At 41.2% G+C, this 19701-nt stretch overlaps 1 protein-coding gene across 1 annotated transcript in view; it reads right to left on the reverse strand.

Annotated features, from left to right (window-relative positions):
• Positions 1-19701, reverse strand: part of LOC144826119 (phospholipase A2 inhibitor gamma subunit B-like) — a 327314-nt gene that overhangs the window by 224199 nt on the left and 83414 nt on the right. The gene's annotated exons all lie outside the window — the stretch shown is intronic.

The raw sequence follows: 19701 nt of genomic DNA on the forward strand, positions 1-19701 counted from the left end.
AAGCACCCCACCGTGTCTGCTATGGGAGGGGGAAGAGCAGTTGGTGACCAGAGAACGCTCGATCTTGAAGATTTTGTCGTTGAAGAAGTTGGCAAAGTTGGCGAAGTTCTTTGGAGGCCGGCCCCAGGGAAGTGTCTGGTTTGGAGGTTTGATGTCTAATAATCCTGAAGAGTTCCTTAGGTTTGTTTTTTGCGCTCTCCAGAGCAGAGCAGAAAAACATAGATTTTTTGTTCTTGATGTGATTATTGTATTTCTTCCGGATAGTTCTGAGTTTGTCACGCTGGCAGGTAGTGGGCAAGCTCCTCCAGCATCTTTCTGCGGCTGTTAGTTGTCTCCTTTCTTCATTAGTGTCAGAGTCGAACCAGAATCTGGACGGAATGGCTTGATTTTTTTCTTAGTTTCAAGGGTGCTAGTTGGTCAAGGAGGAGTCCCATATTCGTGTTATAGAGCGCGGTAAGGTCATTTGTGGAGAGATCTTTGTCGCTGGGTAGGAGCAACTTAAGTCTATCCTCCATGGCGTCCAGGGGGATCCTGGACTTCACCTCGATTTCACCAGGCCTGTCTAACTACAGCGGCAGTTCTTCTGCGGGATTAAGCAAAAGCTCAGAGCAATCAGCTTGAAACATATGTTGCTGTATCCAGACAATTTGAAAGTTATTCTGGATGGCTGCATACACTTTTTTTACCACACCAGAAGAGACGTGGAACAGGCTGGAGGTTTGCGGTGGGGATCGTATCCCTGTAGTACCAGTGAGGAGAGACCACAAGATCCTTGAATAACGGTTGGGAGGTGGCAGAACTACCCAGAGACGAAGACTTAAGCGCAGATGACGTTCGAGGTCAGCCGCAAGGGTGGTGGTGAGATTAGAATGTGCTTTAGACCTGGAGACGCAGTGCCAAGAATCTGAGGATGCCAGAGCTCTGGTGGAGACTGCTACTTCGGCTACGTCTTCCAGCACTGATTCCTACTTGATAGCGGAAGTTCGCCGAACTGCTAAGATACAGGCATGGCTTGAGGAGTGAGCTGAGGTGGTCTCAGGGTCTTGTTGGTAGTGCCCCAGCCATGGACTGCTGATGGGAACAAAGACTAAATATATGAGGATGGGGGTGCTCCATCTGCCACAATGAGGGAGAATGGGGCACATGCTGCATTTCTGCATGACTGGGTGTTTTTACCCGAGTTGTGGAGGTTCCGGGTTTGCTCACTCTTGTCTGCGGCCAACGTACAATGTTTAACTGGGACTCGGAATGGCATCTACTATGGGATCTGGAGGCATACATTACTTGGTCCTTCCTCTCCCCCCTTTCTTGTTTTCCTTTTTTCACTAATACACTTTTATCTGTTTGCTCACTCTGCCACTGGATTCAAGCAAGCCAGGCTGAAGACGGCTGTAATGCCAGAAACCGGTCCTCGGAAGCTTGTTTCCGGTCCAGGGAAGGCATGGCTTGGCAGTTCGGGCTGGACTGTTCCCATGAGGCACAGGGTCAGACTGATTTTCATATAGCCATGTCTGAACTGGGGTGGCAGAGTGGGCTAAAGAACGGTGATGGATCAAACCCAGATCTTTTGACTGGGTGTGAGTGTTTGATTGGTTCAGATGCTCCGTCCATCACCACCCCCTTTTGTACCACTTTGGCTTCCATAAGTGTGGCAGGGTATGCTCAGACGTGAGTCCCTTGCTCACTCTGCCACTGGATTCAAGCAAGCCGGGCTGAAGACGGCTGTAATGCCAGAAACCGGTCCTCGGAAGCTTGTTTCCGGTCCAGGGAAGGCATGGCTTGGCAGTTCGGGCTGGACTGTTCCCATGAGGCACAGGGTCAGACTGAATTGCATATAGCCATGTCTGAACTGGGGTGGCAGAGTGGGCTAAAGAACGGTGATGGATCAAACCCAGATCTTTTGACTGGGTCTGAGTGTTTGATTGGTTCAGATGTTCCGTCCATCACCACCCCCTTTTGTACCAGACCCCACCATTCGGCACTCTTCCTGGGCCTTTCACTGCACCGGCCCGATCACAGGCACAAATATGGTGACAATCACATAGAGATGCTGCAACTGTGTCTAACAGCGCTCAACAAGAGTGCAATAAACAGGTGCCTCCTCTACATCCGGGGTATTGGTAACGCCGCAATGTAAGCACTTTATTTAAGGGGCTTTATCCAAGGGGAAAGCTCCAGGCTTAAACCTTCTTCAACAGAACAACAATCGGGTGCCTTCTTTGCGCCTGATTTACTGGAAACTCTGTGGAAAAAGTTACAGGCGGGTGGGGGTGATTAACATCAGTGGCAGCTCCTTTTCCCTCATCTCTCTCTGCCTTTTACCATCTTCTGATGTGCTCAAGCCCATCCCAGCTTCACTAAGGCAGTCTTCAAGTATTCTAACAAGGCCCCCAGAAGAAGTGAGCAGTTTCAACAACAGAAAAAGGGGGAGAGCCAACTTACAACTCATTGAAAAATCATACAGAATTGTCACTCCTCTGTGCCATTCCCCAACAGTAAGCTTACAACAGCAAACTCCACAAAGGGGAAAAGGGAACTAGACGCAATGCAATTTCTTTATCACCTCATTGCCCCCAAGCCAACCCCACGTATAAGTGTATCAAGTGCAAGCAACCTCATGCCCTGCTCAACGCTGTGGCAGGATCCGAGAGACCGTCAAAGCAGTAAAGAAACGCATTCCCACGTGCAAATCCAAGCAGCCAGCAACGTATCAGATGGAGACTACTCTTGAACATCAGAATCAACCATACCAGCCTCACTCATTCAACCTATAAAAAAGGACATTCAGGAGCCTTAAAATGATGGATTTTTTTTTAAATCCCCAAAGAACCAAGGCATGGCAATGCCCAGATCACCTCAACCAACTTTACTTGTACCTCAGATAGACAAACCTATAAAAACACTCACCACACAGACAGTCAAAGCGCACATCCACACCACTACAATAGAACAACAAAGCAGGGCCTCAACTATAAGTTCACCCCAAGTTACTACCTTTGGGAATAGTCAGCTCATTCATCACCCCCCATCTTTACACACAAAGTTTAAGATATTGTACAGGTAGAAAAATCATTCGAGTCATCAGTAGAGTGGCAGGAATTGTTACTCACCCCTTTCGAAGACACTTGTGACGAAGATGAGGTTCACTTAAACATAACCGTAAACTTCGGACCGAAGCATGATTACTATGCCTTGCTCTTCCCAATCAGAACCCAGAGTGAAAACGGCCCGACCATCTATGATAACACCCCTGAAGGTAAGTCCTATAGCAACAAAATTCCAGCGACCAATGCCACCTCATTCACAACACAAAGCAAATCAGATCGGCCTTCTCCATCAACCTTATCACCCTGGTGAGCCCCATTTATAAACACAATGGAGGTAATTTTATTGGTTCTAACATTTAATTTAGAAACCTTGACATCCAAAGGCAACAGTGGACCTTAAGCAGCGATTCAAGTAGCTCTCCCTCATAATCCAGTAACCTTTAACCTCTGAGCACTCTTGTACACCTGTCTGCCCTGGAAGTCTACCCACCGGCAAAGTCTGGCTCCTGAGCATGGCCCCACAAGATCTTGGTATAATCCATCATGAATCCAAATTAACCTGCGCGTGCCCTTTGAGAAAAACAATTCCTAGAGTATCAGCATCAAGCCTGAGCGATCAAAACCTTCCACAGCAAATGCAAGAGGCACAAAAATGGGCCTGGGCACAGCTGAGTCAATGGCCCATAAAGGATCACCATACAACTCATTCTGAACCAAGTCTGTCCAGCATATTTCACCTGACTTGTTTAACTGCAATATCATATGTCACAAGCCCGATCAATCAGAACCTCCTTGGACAAATGCCAGAGGCACAAAAAGCTTTTGAGGTCCTAAACAGCCAATGGGCTCACCCACTTTTTGAAGCTACCACCTCTGACCACACCCAGTGCCTGCACCATTCAGAAGTACAAACCCGGGCAGGGGCCAGGGACAGTCCAGGGTCCATACACTACCACAAAGCTATCACGGGTGACGCCATACCGAGACTAGAAATTATTCCCTTCTATAGGTCCAAAGGACACCAAGACACATCGAACAGAAATGCAATCCTGAACTTGTTAACACAATTAAAACCTTGAATCATGTAAAAAAACTCACGAAATAGAAGGTATTGAGTTCAAACCCAATCGAGAAAGGGCAGGTCCTGAAGTAACGGTGAACACTTTGTCCAGCTCAAAAACAGCCACGGAGGTACGGCAACATTGAGGCTGCTTTCTAAATTGGGGCATTGAACTAACACGAATTGAGCCAGAGAGGTGTCCCAGCCCCCTACAGCCACAGCTGACCCATCCTCCAAAACCGACACAGTGTCAGCCAGTTCCATCAGGGGCACAATTGGCCCAGCAGGAAAATACCCCATTAGTCTTGAAAATCTATGCATCAAACATACAGCAGCCCCCGGAGCTCCGAACTCCATGAGACAGGTCTCCCTGCAAAGCTCACAGGGCCCTGCTCCTGCAAAAAGAGTGGCATGATTAAAATCCAGTACAATATAAACATCTCCCAATCACCTTTAAAAATTCTGTTCTTGGAATATGAATGGCCTTAGCAAGGGGGGAGTCAATTTTCATTTCTTTTCTTCACAACTTAGACATTCTCCTCCTTTTGAAAAACCTGGTCCAAGCATTCCACGGCAATCATAGCCTTCAAGGATTATCAACAAGAAGCAACAAAAAAATCTTATATAGCAACCCATCTTCGGTGGCAACAAAACCAGGTATACTTCTGTCTGGCATGAATACAATGTATTAAACTCTCATTATATCCAGATTTAGGACCCCAGCTCAACACCTGTAATGCTAATCTGTTAATTTGCAATGTATACATCCATCCCGGCCAAAAGAGTAAAGTTGATCACATTGCCTCACTAGCAACAATCCTAAAATCACTCCAAAAAACATTTCCTCAATATAAAATGTTACTGTCGTAAGACTAAAATACCTAACCTAATCAACAATACACTGCAACAGTCATGAAGTAATTACCCTCAGTGATAACAAACCATTAAAAAACTGATCACTATGGAAAATCTTGAACAACTGCCCTAGAGGAAATATGCCTGTGCTCGCTCAATGGCTGCTTTCCACAAGGTAAACCAGCCAATTTCACAAGGATTTCAAACAAAACCAATTCCACCTTGGTCAACATATTCGTTGACTCCGGGATTTTCACCAAGATCTTGAGTTACTGTATAAAACCGGGAGTAGAGAGTGGCCACTCTCCCAGCAAGTTGAGCTCCTATTACATTCCCCAAGAGCTAATCAAAGCAACAATCTAATAGAACAAAACAGTGCTTACAATATAAGATGCCAAGCTTGGAACGGAAGGATGGCAGATGCAATAATGAACCATATTATTATGTTCACTTCTCAAATAACCGCCATCCAACAGGCGGCGAAGTGTTTTAAATGGAAATCTCTCATTGCGATACATCCATTAAAGGGGCACCTTGGTACCCCATAGCTCTTCAGAGAAAAAAAGAGAACTTAACAAGGAAATCAGGCAGCTGCGAAAAAAGGACCTAATGCCTAGCCATCCTACAGTGGACCAAATTGCGACACTGAGGAACACTTACAAAAAGGCAATTTAGTCAGCTAAAAAGACATATCAAGAAACAATATGTATAAAACTGCTGCACACAAGCAAAACAAACAATAGCAAACAATTCTGGGCAGAAATCAACTCACTCACAAATGGCAGTTTGTGTCATCACAATGCCGGAATCTCAGAGTTAGACTGGATTACTTACATCAAAGCTGACCCGCCCAGGACAAGCTACAAACAGTGCAATTGAGAAAATCATAACCACGAAGGGTCCTACTCCAACAGAGAAACCCGCCAAAGGGAAAATGGTTGATAGAATCGCAAGTTAGGCAATCCCTGAAGAAACTGAGATCATAATGGTCATGGGAACAAATAGTCTCCCTAATGCCCTGTTCACGTACGACCAGGGCTTTTGGGTTTTGGGTTTTGTGTCTTACTCCCTTACTTAATTTGGCATTTACCCCCAACATAATTCCAGCATCATAGAGAGTTAGCATTCTCCACCACATCTTCAAGTCAGGCTCAGGGACAAAGCCAGCGAATTACAGACTGATCGACCTGATCGATATCAAACTAAACTCTACGCTACCAATCTTTTAACAGATCTGGAAGCATGGACAACAGCTGAAAACATCATCCCGGATACTCAAATGGGATTTAGAGCCGGCATGAGTGCAACCACCAATTGTCTGTCACTCAGTCTCCTGATAGAAAAGAGAAATTATAAGGCCTCCAATCTATAGACCTGCTTCATCGACTTAAAAGAACCATTCAACATGGTCCCAAGGGACCTCCTTTGGGCAAAGATGGCTAGATGGGGTGCACCCCCAAATCTTCTCAAGGCCAATACCGAGCTACACTTAGACAACTGGGTGTAAATCAAAATAGGTAAGGGTGATAGAATACCTAGGAAGATCTCCACACTTATCGGCCTAAAACAAGGATGTGTCCTCGCCCCTTGCCTCTTTAGCCCCTTCGACGCTCATGACGAGCTGGGCTCGTCATGAGGTAGCCTCCTGCTACGCTCATGACGAGCCCAGCTCGTCATGAATAATGGGTTTTTGTAAAGAAGAGCACAGGAGGGGAATTTCGCTAGCGCTCATGTGGTTAACATATACACAGCAGATATGGATGCCGTGCTATCTGAAGTCTCGAGTGATCCACCAAAACCTCCAAACAGACTAATGTGCAGTCTACAATATGCAGAAAACATTGTTTTATGTAGCCAGACTCCCATCGGCCTTCAGGGCCAAATTACAGCCCTCCTCAGTTTTACGGAATCTTCAGGCTTGAAGTAAAATTACAGCAAAAAAGTAATTTGCTTTCTGCTGAAAAACAGCAGGCAAAGCACAAGGTTTAAATAGAAAGCAGTTGGAACAGGATCGACCAGGTCAGCACTTACATATACTTAGGGGTGGAAATGGACTCCAGATTAAGTTTTGAAAGCATCTTGCACAAAGAAGGGACCTAGCCAATAAGTTATTCTTTGCCTTCAACCTGACAAATAAAGAGATTGGGAGCTCGCCTCAACTATATTTACTGCAAATCATCGGCAACATTTCTACCCCCGCTGACCTTGTTTCAGAACTCCGCAAAGGCAAAGATGCAACCATTCTCAACCAATTACAGTCGGTTCTGTTGAAACGCATCTGTCACCTTAACAACACATCCCTCAAGCTCAATTGCGCCTGTAATTCTGACTTTTTCACCAACCATGGTAAGATTGGCAGCGATAACTAAATTGTATTGGAAGATGAGAGCTGCACCACCTGAGTCACTGGATGCTTTGTGTTAGTCTGAAATGGAAAGCCAGTGTACAACTGGCTAACAGTGCTTCACCAAGCTTTGACAACCCTTAATCTATCTAATGCTTGGGAGTTAAACATCAGCTTCACAGCATTTTAAAAAATTGTCAACAAAGCAGCCAAGTTAAAATCTTGGGCACTTGACAAAGCTGAAATGGCCAGGAAAAAGCCCGGCTGTACAGTCTTACAATCTTATAGTAACTGGAGATCCCAAACATATCTTACGTGCCATATCTTTTGAACCATCCAGCAATGCTTTCTATTAATCTGCATGGCTGTTTTTGCCTCAAAAGAGCCGGCCCCGTCCTGGAAACAAAGCTGGCCTAACTTCCTTTGCCATTTATGTGGACAATTTGACGAAAACTTATTACATTTTTTATGTGTTTCTGCCTTGCACATAATCAACATAGGCAAAAATGACTCTGCCCTGCCTTTCGGTCACTCAAGCTAAGATCCTGCCACTGTGTAGTGATGACATATTGAATAATAAATCAATCTAGCTCACTTGCAGGGCTGCCAAGTTCCTATTGCAAGTGAACAAATTATTATCAGTACAATCTGCTACGTCAGACAAGAAATTTCCATCCCCAGGCATGGACACCATTGACTAATTAACTGGAACACTCCAGCCAAATTTATACTGCCACACCTTGTTATTAGCTAATACATAGCCCTTATCCATCAAGGGACCCCTGGTATTTAAAGTTTGGTTCTGACAAATCTATCTTTGCCCGGTTTGCACATTTTGAGGACTCCTAACCAGCGGCTTGCACAAATACATCTGGAAACACCGGGTGCTACTGGCTATTGAGCACTTTAGTGGTCTATCGGTTTTTAACACATGAGGATATCTCTTTTGCACAGTATCATGTTTTTTTAACAAGTTTTCTATTTTATGATGTTTTTAGCAATTATTTCAATTGTCTTGTTTGGTTTGACTTTGTAATGATTTTAATTAATCTGCAAATAAACCGATTTACTTACTGTTTGTATTTTTCCATTTGCATTTGTTGGTTTTTCAAGTCAACTCTGATGGGGTGAGTGAGAGATTGGGAGTTGAGCAACAACAGGGGGCACATAGGAGCCCCAGGATATGATACGTAGGGGCTAGTAGCTAGATGTAAAATCTATGGAATTATATTAGAAATGTGAATAAGTACAGTAGTCTGCTTATTGTGTTTTTATCCAGGAGCCTAATCCGATATTTCTATTTTATGCCCTTGTCCGGTTCTAATCAATAATATCCATACAACGGCATAGTAATCATATCCATATTCAGTCATAGCACATGCTGTCACATTCAGCAAGGCTACTCCTAGAAAGCACAACGAGTTCTCTAAACAAACCAAACCTCCAGCAACCTGGGAAATCCCCCTTGCTTTTGTTTTGATTTCATCCTAGAACTCCAGTAAAGCACTGTAAGAACGGCCAGTTCTTAGTGACATCTTTATTGACGTCTTATGTCCAACCTTACGTCAAACCCGGCACCTCTCAGGTATAAATATACCAACGTTGCCTTAAGCAAATACACGGTGGTGGTTTTGGAGCAGAGCAGCTATCTACTTGCCCGAGAGCCCAGCTGATGCGAGAGCCCACGGACGCTGCCCCTCCTCTTTTGACGCACTGAGAGAGACGCTGTCTTTTCTGCTGCCGAGAAATCCAGCTCAGGTGTTTCCAGATACCTTCGCGGGTTACTGGGATATTGAGTCCTGAGAGAAAGATACAAGACCTCCTGCTTTCGATTACCCAGGTACGGAGCTGACTAAACCCTTAAAGAGAATTCTTGAATCAGATTCTTGGCAAAACCAACTTAACTTAAACTGCTACTTACTTACTCCTTCCCACGTATTAGGCTTAGGTCAGGTACACCGGGGTAGGCGTATTTAGAAGCACCAGTTGAGTACGTTAGTCAATGTATATATGTATGTATATATTTTATCTATTTTAAAATATCATATGGCTAAGAAACCATATCAATGCTTTTACAGTATTATTTTATAATCCTCCTTTTACTGTATGCGCTTTACTTTACTATGAGTATTGCAATTGTGGCAATTCATTTCTCTTGCATGAGGAAGAAGACTGCTCAATAAATTACACCTTTTTACTGAAAACGCCCGTCTTTCTTTTCTCTACATTCTGGTAAAACTAAGTACGCACATTTGACTGAGTGAAATAGCTGTCTATTGTTTTCACATGACTCTAGAGATACACTCTTATTCTGAGGGAGCAAAGTTGTCATGTTATATGGTTGTCGGAAGCTAATCCCTACTTGTCTATCCAGGGCGGTTAAACTCCTCCTCGTTTATTCGAGAAAGTTTCTAGTGACCTCTGAGCTAGCTGGCAAACCTTAAGTCTAATATAGTCAGTAGAGACCTAGTCGACCTCAGTCCTACCTCTACACTGCTGAATATATTATTCCAATGCGCAGAGCCTATTGGGAATATAGGAACTACACTACATGCTATCAACTAAAAGCAACTTCAAGTGGTCAATGGCTAAAGAGTAACCCACAAAACTTAGGGAATATAAGATAATACAGCAATATGTGAGCCATAATATTTGGTATCCCCATAGTAAAGGATGTTGGAAAGCAAAAGGAAGGGTGATAATTGACATAGAAATACTGTGCTCACCCATCCAACACAAGACCATGTCAAGTTGAATCCTGGTAAGTTGAAACCAAAGAAACACAGAGGATACCAAATATTATAGGCAGTATAGGCAATTATATTTGGTATCCCCTAAGGGAACCAGATAAGAAGTCTTGGGAATGATGTAAAAAAATGTGAAAAGACCCTGTAGTCTGCTATCAAATACAAGGCAATTTCAAGTGGTCAAAGGCTGAAGGGTAACCCATAGAACATACAGGATACAAGATATTACATCAATGCATGAGATATAGTATTTGGTATGCCCATAGTAAATGATGTCGTAAAGCAAAAGGAATGGTGCTATTTGGCATAGAAATACTGTGCTTATCCATCCAACATAAGACCATGTCAAACTGAATACCGGTAAATTCTTACTCGAGAAATACACGGGATGCCATATAATATAGGAGAAATAGGCCATTATATGTGCTATCCCCTAAGGGAACCAGATTTTAAATCTTGTGGAATGATGTAAAAAAATTTAAAATAAACTGTAAAATATGAAAAGATACTTTAGTCTGCTATGCAATAAAAGGCAATTTCAACTGGTCAATGGCTAAAGCGTTACCAATGAAACATAGGAGATACAAGATATTACCGCAATGCGAAAGCCATCATATTTGGTATCCCCATAGTAAATGATGTTGGAAAGCAAAAGGAAGGATGCTATTTTGGAAAGAAATACAGTGCTTCCCCATCCAACATAAGGGGATGTCAAATTGAATCCGGGTAACCTCTAATCCAAGAAACATTGGGGATACCAAATATTATAGGCAGTGTAGGAATTCCATTTGTTATCCCCTAAGGGAACCAGATGAGAAGTCATTGGGAATGATGTAAAAAAAATGTGAAAAGACCCTGTAGTTTGTTATCAAATACAAGGCAGTTTCAAGTGGTCAAAGGCTGAAGGGTAACCCATAAAACGTACGGGATACAAGATATCACAGCAATGCATGAGATATAGTATTTGGTATCCCCATAGTAGATGATGTTGTAAAGCAAAAGGAATGGTGATATTTGGCAAAGAAATACTATGCTTATCCATCCAACATAGGACCATGTCAAATTGAATACTGGTAAATTCTAACTCGAGAAACACACGGAATACCAAATATAATAGGCAGAATAGGCCAATATATGTGGTATCCCCTAAGGGAACCAGATGTAAAATCTTGTGGAATGATGTAAGAAATGTGAAAAGATACAGTAGTCTGCTATCAAATAAGAAGCAACTTCAAGTGGTCAATGTCTAAAGGGTAATCTATGATCCTTAGGGGATACGAGATATTACAGCAATGCATGAGCCATAATATTTGGTATTCCCATAGTAATCGATGTTAGAAAGTAAAAGGAAGGGTGCAATTTCGTAAAGAAATCTGTGCTCACCCATCCAACATAAGACCATGTCAAACTGAATCCTGGTAAGTTCTAACCAGAGAAACACAGGGGATACCAAATATTATAGGCCGTATAGGCTATTATATTGGGTTTCCCTTAAAGAACCAGATGCAAAATCTTGTGGAATGATGTAAAGAAATGTGAAAAGATACTCTAAAAGGCAATTTCAACTGGTCAATGGCTAAAGGGTAACCCATGAAACATACAGGATACAAGTTATTAGAGCAATGCATGAGCCATAATAGTTGGCATCCCCATAGTAAATGACGTTGGAAAGCAAAAGGAAGGGTGTTATTTGGTATAAAAATACTGTGCTCCCCCATCGAACAATAGGTGATGTCAAATTGAATCCTGGTAACTTCTAACCCGAGAAACACTGGGGATACCAAATATTATAGGACTTATAGGCTCTTATATCTGGTATCCCCTAAGGGTAGCAGATGTAAAATCTTGTAGAATAATTTACAAAATGTGAAAAGATACTGTAGTCTGCTTTCAAATGAAAGGCAGTTTCAACTGGTCAATGGCTAAAGGATAACCCATGAAACAGGGGATACAAGATATTACAGCAATGCATGAGCCATAATATTTGGTAACCCTATAGTCAAAGTCAAAGTCAAAGAAGTTTATTTGTGTTGGTACTCAACAGAGGACCACAAATTATGCATTTTTACACAAAATTTTTTTTTCAATTTTTAAAAATTTCATTATTATTCAATATAAATGTAGAAAGAGCTTTAAGAATTTGTAAAAATTGTAGCATACAAATTCATTCGGAGGCTGCTTACACAATGTCATAAGTCCCGTCACCGTTGTAATTCTACAAGTACGATAGATAGGGTCTAGGTATCTTGCATGAGCTATGGTAACGTTAAGATTAGGACATATGAATAATAAATGCTCAACATTCTGAACGCCCCCTTCGCATAATGTACATTTTGGCGATCTTTCAGGTAGCCATCTTGATATAAATGCCAATACCGGTAGGATGCCCAGTCTAAGCATAGTAATCGCCCTCCTCGCACCATGCATTAAAGTATACCCAGTATACGGCTGGATTTGTTTGTATTCCAGTGAGTCTGCATAGAGTTTATATGTAGAAAGTTTGTTACAATGTTCAATGTCTAATTCATAACTCAGTTTTGGAGTGAAACATTTTAGGAAGAGTTTCAATTGCGCTGTTGACCAAGTGAGTAGAATGTCTGGACTAATTTTTGCCAGTTGGAATGCAACAATCATATTCTCTTGGAAAGTTTTTTTTTTTTCTTCTAACCCAAAAGTCTCTTGTTTGAGCAATGATCTTAGAGTATTCTCTTTAGCGTGCTGTAGATTGTAGGCCCACCTGATTACGCTGGCCACAGCTGTAGCATAAGCGCTTGTGATGGATAATTCTAATCTCAGTGCTTGAACAGGTACAGAGACTGAGACCTTCATCATCCTTCTTAGAATTTTTCCTTCATTGCGATCCATAAAGCCCCATTGCTTTATTGGTATATACTTTGTCGCATAAGATAGTACAGGCGGTATTTTTACTCTGTAAATTTTTAGCATTGAGGAAAAATGCCTGTTCCCAGTGGCACTGTAGAGTCTTGAAAGGGCTGCGGCATGTAGTTCAGCTTTCCTTTGGAGATTTTTTATCTGGATTGTGTTTCTGAGGTTCTTCGAAAAAATCCTGCAGAGGTAGGGATATTCGTTGACCTCTTCGATCTTTTCTCCTCCAAGAGTCCAGCGGTATTTAGCGCTTTGTTTCCTCCCCGAAAAAGCTACAACTTTTGTTTTCTTTATATTTGGGATTAAAAAGTTTCCTTTGGAATATTTGTGCAAAATATCCAGGGATCTTTGTAGTCCGAAAGGTGTTAAATCTAACAACACTATGTCATCCGCATAAAGCAGTGCATGTATGCTTTGTTTAGCGATTTTTGGAGGCAAGCTCATGCCCTGTTGCAGTTGTTGTGGCAGGTCACTTAGATATAGGGAGAATAGAATCGGGGCTAAAAGGCACCCTTGTTTTAGTCCGTTATCAGTTTTAATTATTTTTGTTAGGCCTTTATCACCCCCCATTTGGACTTGACACCAAGTATTAGTATGGAGGTTTACTATAGTTTGCAGCAGTTGTTCTTGAATTCCAAACCTCCTTAGTTTTTTCCATAGTGTTGGGCGATCAACACGGTCGAACGCCGTAGAATAATCTATAAATGCTGCATATACAACCTGGGTTTTTCGAATTACATATTTATCTAGAATGGCCTGAATAATCGCGATATTATCTGTAACAGAATGTTTTGGTCTGAATCCTGCTTGAAACATTGGTATCAGGCCTAACGAAAAAGCCCAGTCTTTCAAGCGGTCTAAAACTTCTGCTGCGAATATTTTTCCAGCGGCGTCCATAAGAGCTATTTGTCTGTAGTTTCCTGCTAGGATCCCTCTCCCTTTTTTATGTATGGGGATAATTATACTCCCCTGCCATGATTTAGGAACTTGGCCGATATTAAAGATATGGTTAAATAGGGGGCATAGCAACTGACTCCACTCCTTTGGGTCTGCTTGCAGAACCTTAATTGGAATCTGGTCAGGGCCGGAGGCACCTGTGCTTCTTGCTTTTCGAATGTTGGTTTCCACGGATATTAAGGTGGTTTTAATTATTGATCGGTTATCTTTTTCCATAATGTAATCCTCATTGTTTTCGTCTAGTTTTGATAGATTCACTTTATAAAGATCTAACAAGTAAGTTTCCCAATCATTCGGTGGGACCGGTATGGATTGAATTATCTTTTTTGTTCCTGTTATTTTTGCAATTAAGGACCAATATTTGCTTTGATTGTATTTTTTAGCTGCTATTTGTATGTCAACCCAATTGCGATCCTGTATTGCTTTTTTGTGTCTTTGGTTCACTCGTCTCAATTGATTTTTTAGTTTGTTTATTTCCTTCTTTGTAGATACTGAGGGATTCAAGGATTGAGTACGAATAAGTTTGTTAAGATTTTTCTTTATTACAGAGCTCTGAGTACTGCCTTTGTTTTTATTTTTCCTCTCATTTTTTCCTTTATTTCCCTGGTGTAGCACATTTAAGATAAAATTTGTAATATCCTTGATGATAAGATCAAAGTTTTCTATCGGATTATCCGCGTATATTTTTGTTACAAATTGGGAGTGGTCAATCAGTGCAGAGATTTTATCCAGCGTTGAAGAATTCCAGAATATACGTCTCTGCTCACTTTTTATCATTATAGTACTTTTATGATGAATGATATGCCGGGCTAATGTAGATTTAGGAATCCAGTCTGTAGTTAGATGCATTAATGCATGATCACTCTCAAAAGTAAACTGGGTATTCAGATTTGTAACTGTTTCCAGTAAATCCATGCTACTAATGATATAATCAATAATGGAGAGAGTTCCTTTGCCTCGTCTGGTGTAATTTGCCGGGATGTCTCCTTCTGTGTTGCCATTTATTATTACCCCATTTAGATTTGACAGTGATGATAGTAGCAATTTGCCCCTTTTGTCAGATAATATTCCTATTGGAAAATTTGGAACCGTAAAATCCATTGATTCTTCTATATATAATTTTGCCCACTTGTTGATTTCAGAGTTGGAGATTTTACCATTGAAATCTCCCACAATTAAGTAGGACAAATAGTGTTGATCTTCTATTGTCTTCATAGTCATATGTTTTCCATAATGGTTAGGAATATAATATCTAATTTTTTACCTGGGGGGGCATATACATTAAAAAGCAAGATTGCCTTTTCGGCGACTAAACTGTGTATTTTGAGGGAGATTTTAATGCACTGTAGATTATCTAATTTTGTATTTACTATTTCCTGATTCCACGAGTATTCTTCCCTCAGTAGAATGGCCAAACCACCTTTTGCGTGACCACGTTTGGTGGGTATTGCTGGAGTGTCGTAGACATAGTAGCCTTTTTCGAAAAAGGGTTCTGTCGCCCAAGTTTCTTGTAAAATCAGGATATCAGGCTGGTTGGACGAGACTTCAGACATTTTATTCATCGTTCTACCAGCGATATTCCAGGATATGATTTTTAATCCAGTCCTAAACAGGTTGTCGTGGAGTGGTTGTAACTTTGTTGCTATTCAAGGTCTCCGAGACCCAGGACCAAGATTTTATGCTGTTATTATATTCCTTTTCTTTAGAGTCATAGCACCATACTGCCCTTCCTCCATTATCCACCTGAATTTTTAGGGTATCTTTCCCTGTACAGGTTGTTCCTGAATGCAGTGTTGCTAGATCTTCTATAACATTTCCATTTCTGTGGAATTTTTTAACGTGTGAGTTGGAGATAGATCGTATTTGATCATTGTACCGTATTGGATTTTTCATTACCATTGGATCGTCTCTTTCAACTACGTCATATCCATGTTTGTGAAGTATCTCCTTTTCGTTAAGAATAATCCCTGGTATGACTGATGACCAGAATGTTACCGTCACTAATTTAATGTTATCTTTTTTGGGAAAGATCACCAAGTCAAGTTCATTACTGGTCAATGATTGTAAAGATCTTATGTGATGTAGGAGGTCAATAATCCTTCCTCTGTTAAGTGGAGCTGAGTCTGTAGGAAAAAGTTCCTCAAATTGTAGAGTTTTGGAGTATGACTCTTCACCCTCTTGACTGTACCTAATAATTTCTTCGCTTGATTTGATGTTTCTTTGGCCTGTTTGTACTGATGGTCTGAGTGGAGCGTACTCTTCTGCTCTTGGATCCAGTACTTGCTTCTTTACTTCTAGATTCCTGTTTTTGGTTTCCTGTTTTTCGATAGTTAGAAGCTTTGTGTTATCGTCAGATTGCTCCTCTTGACATTTATAGATGGTAGTAAGTTTTTGGAATTTTAGTTTGCGTATTTTCTTTTTTTGAATCCTTCTTGTTGGTTTCATCCTCTTTCTTTTCACCCCTTTTTGGTCATTTTCCGTTTTTTTATTAGCAATTATTTCTCCCTTTTCATTGCTTGGGGCATTATTAGTACATATGTTCTGATCGTATAATACAGAGTCATTTTTTTGTTTAACCGTTATACCATTTTTTGTGAAGATTGGGTATTAATTTTTTTGTTGAGGTTTTTCTTTGAACACATTTTTTATAGAATATAATGCTGAATCATCTTGATTATCCAATTTTTCTTTTTGTGGCATTTGGAATTCCAACGTCTGAGTACCAAAATCACGTTTTGTTTCCTCCTTATCATTGGTGTTTTTATTTAAAGTAATCTGTTGCACATGTTTGTTTTTTGGTTTCGAGTCACTTTTCTCTGTTTCAGATAATTCTTTTTTCCTCCTTTTTTCCTCTTTTTTCCTTTTTTCTTCAACTAGATGTTTTAATATACCTATTTGAACGTCCAAGGTTTGATCAGAATTTTCTAAGATATTTCCCAGAAAAGATAAAACAGATTCCAGAATTTCTTGGAGCGAAAACAGGGCCTTCGACATTGGTGTAACTGTATTAATGATATTATCATTTTGGAAATAAAAAGGGTCCAATGAGGTATCGAGTGAAAGAGCTTGTTGAGACATTTTGTTCGGAAGACTGTTGTTTGACCTAGGCTCAGACTTTCGAGTCATTAGGTTTGATTTATTAGTGCATAATTCCTCAAATAGCGAGAAGCTCCTGCAGCTTTTTATAGGAGTAGAGGTTTTTAGATGAGTTGCCTCATGATCCCGGGATTGAAGATCTTTTGGGGTACAGACTAGGTTTTTACTTAACACCGAATCTGAAGGAGGCGATTTTAGTGGTGATTGATATTTCGTTAGGATATTTTCAACTTCCCCAGTGATTCCTGATTGATTGAGGGTATTTTCCTTTTCCGAAGTATGTATTTTAGGTTCCTCTTTGGTTGTAAGGGCAGAGAAGTATGTGCTAATTGCCGGGGTGTGAGTTAGTCGTCCTTGTTTGATAGCTTTATCAGTAGATTTCCGTACTGCGTTCTCAGTACCCATTCTTTTCATAAATATTGTGCGAGATCGCAGTTTTTTGAAACCCATTCCAAAACTTATTTTTGTTTATTGTGGTTTCTTAGTGTCAAATTTCGCCAGGTAAAATTTTCTGTTGTTTAGTAGTAGATTCCTAATGTTCCTCTATCACACTTCGCTTCGCGTTAGTAGCGATAGCTATAATTAGGCCGGTTTATGAGATCATTTATTTATTTTCTGGTGAGAACCATGCTTTAGTAGTGCCTCAATGATTTTGGGGTTTGTGTAACAGAAGTAAGTAGGGTGGCCCGTCCCGTCCTCAGCCGTCCCCGGACGGCCACAGACGGCCCGCCCTTTGCCCGGGCTTCGCCCGGCGTCCCGCTCGCGTCCCGCCACGCGGGAGTGATGATGTCAATATGTACTTGTGGTTGGTGGGCGTGTCCGTGGGCGGAGCGCCGGGGGAAGAGGAACCAGCTGAGCAGCCTGAAGGATGCTGGTCCTCGCAGTCCCCCGGAGCGCTGGGTGATTATGACCCGAGCCTCAACCCGTAGGTCTCTAGCTGGGAGCGTGCCACCAGCCCTGCCGAATGCAGGGCTTGCTCACACCAGCGAGTCCTCGTCGAGGGGAGGCTTCGGGAGACAAACCAGTTGGAGTGCAGGACGGACTCAGGCAGGAAAACAAGTAAGCAGCTCTCTGGATATCAGTGAGTGGCACCCGCTTACCCTATAGTAAATGATGTTGGAAAGCAAAAGGAAGGATGCTATTTGGTATAGAAATACTGTGCTCTCCCATCCAACATAAGGCAATGTTAAATTGAATCCTGGTAACTTCTAACCCAAGAAACACTGGGGATACCAAACATTATAGTCTGTGTAGGCTATTATATTTGGTATCTCCTAAGGGTACCGGATGCAAAACCTTTTGGAATCATTTAGAAAATATGAAAAGGTACTGTAGTCTGCTATGTAATTAAAGGCAATGAGAACTGCTCAATGGCTAAAGGGTGACAAATAAAACATAGGGGATACGAGATATTACAGCAATGCGTGAGCCATAATATTTTGTATGCCCATAATAAATGAAGTTGGAAAGCAAAAAGAAGGATGTTATTTGGTACAGAAATACTGTGCTCTCCCATCCAACATAAGGCAGTGTCAAATTGAAACCTGGTAACTTCTAACCCAAGAAACACTGGCGATACCATACATTATAGGCCGTACAGGCTATTATATTTGGTATCCCCTAAGGGTAGTAGATGTAAAATCTTGTGAAATGATGTATAAAATGTGAAAAGATACTGTAGTCTGCTATCAAATAAAAGGCAATTTCAACTGGTCAGTGGCTAATGGGTTACCCATGAAAAATAGGGGATACGAGATATTACAGTAATGCATGAGCCATAATATTTGGTATCCCCATAGTAAATGACGTTGGAAAGCAAAAGGAAGGGTGCTATTTGGTATAGAAATACTGTGCTCCTCCACCCAACATAAGGCGATGTCAAATTGAATCCTGGTAACTTCTAACCCAAGAGAAACAGGGGATACCAAATATTATAGGCCATATAGGCTATTATATTTGGTATCTCCTAAGGGTACCGGATGCAAAATCTTGTGGAATGATTTACAAAATGTGAAGAGATACTGTAGTCCGCTATGTAATAAAAGGCAAATTCAATTGGTCAATGGCTAAAGCGTTACCAATGAAACATAGGAGATAGGAGATATTACCGCAATGCGAGAGCCATAATATTTGGTATTCCATAGTAAATAATGTTGGAAAGCAAAAGGAAGGATGCTATTTGGTACAGAAATACTGTGCTCTCCCATCCAACATAAGAGCATGTCAAATTGAATCCTGGTAACTTCTAACCCAAGAAACACAGGGGATACCAAATATTATAGGCTGTGTAGGCTATTATATTTGGTATCTCCTAAGGGTACCGGATGCAAAATCTTGTGGAATGATTTACAAAATGTGAAGAGATACTGTAGTCCGCTATGTAATAAAAGGCAAATTCAATTGGTCAATGGCTAAAGCGTTACCAATGAAACCTAGGAGATAGGAGATATTACCGCAATGCGAGAGCCATAATATTTGGTATTCCATAGTAAATAATGTTGGAAAGCAAAAGGAAGGATGCTATTTGGTACAGAAATACTGTGCTCTCCCATCCAACATAAGAGCATGTCAAATTGAATCCTGGTAACTTCTAACCCAAGAAACACAGGGGATACCAAATATTATAGGCTGTGTAGGCTATTATATTTGGTATCTCCTAAGGGTACCGGATGCAAAATCTTTTGGAATCATTTACAAAATGTGAAAAGG

Source organism: Lissotriton helveticus, chromosome 3_2, assembly GCF_964261635.1.
Source record: "Lissotriton helveticus chromosome 3_2, aLisHel1.1, whole genome shotgun sequence".
Classification (NCBI taxonomy): domain Eukaryota; kingdom Metazoa; phylum Chordata; class Amphibia; order Caudata; family Salamandridae; genus Lissotriton; species Lissotriton helveticus.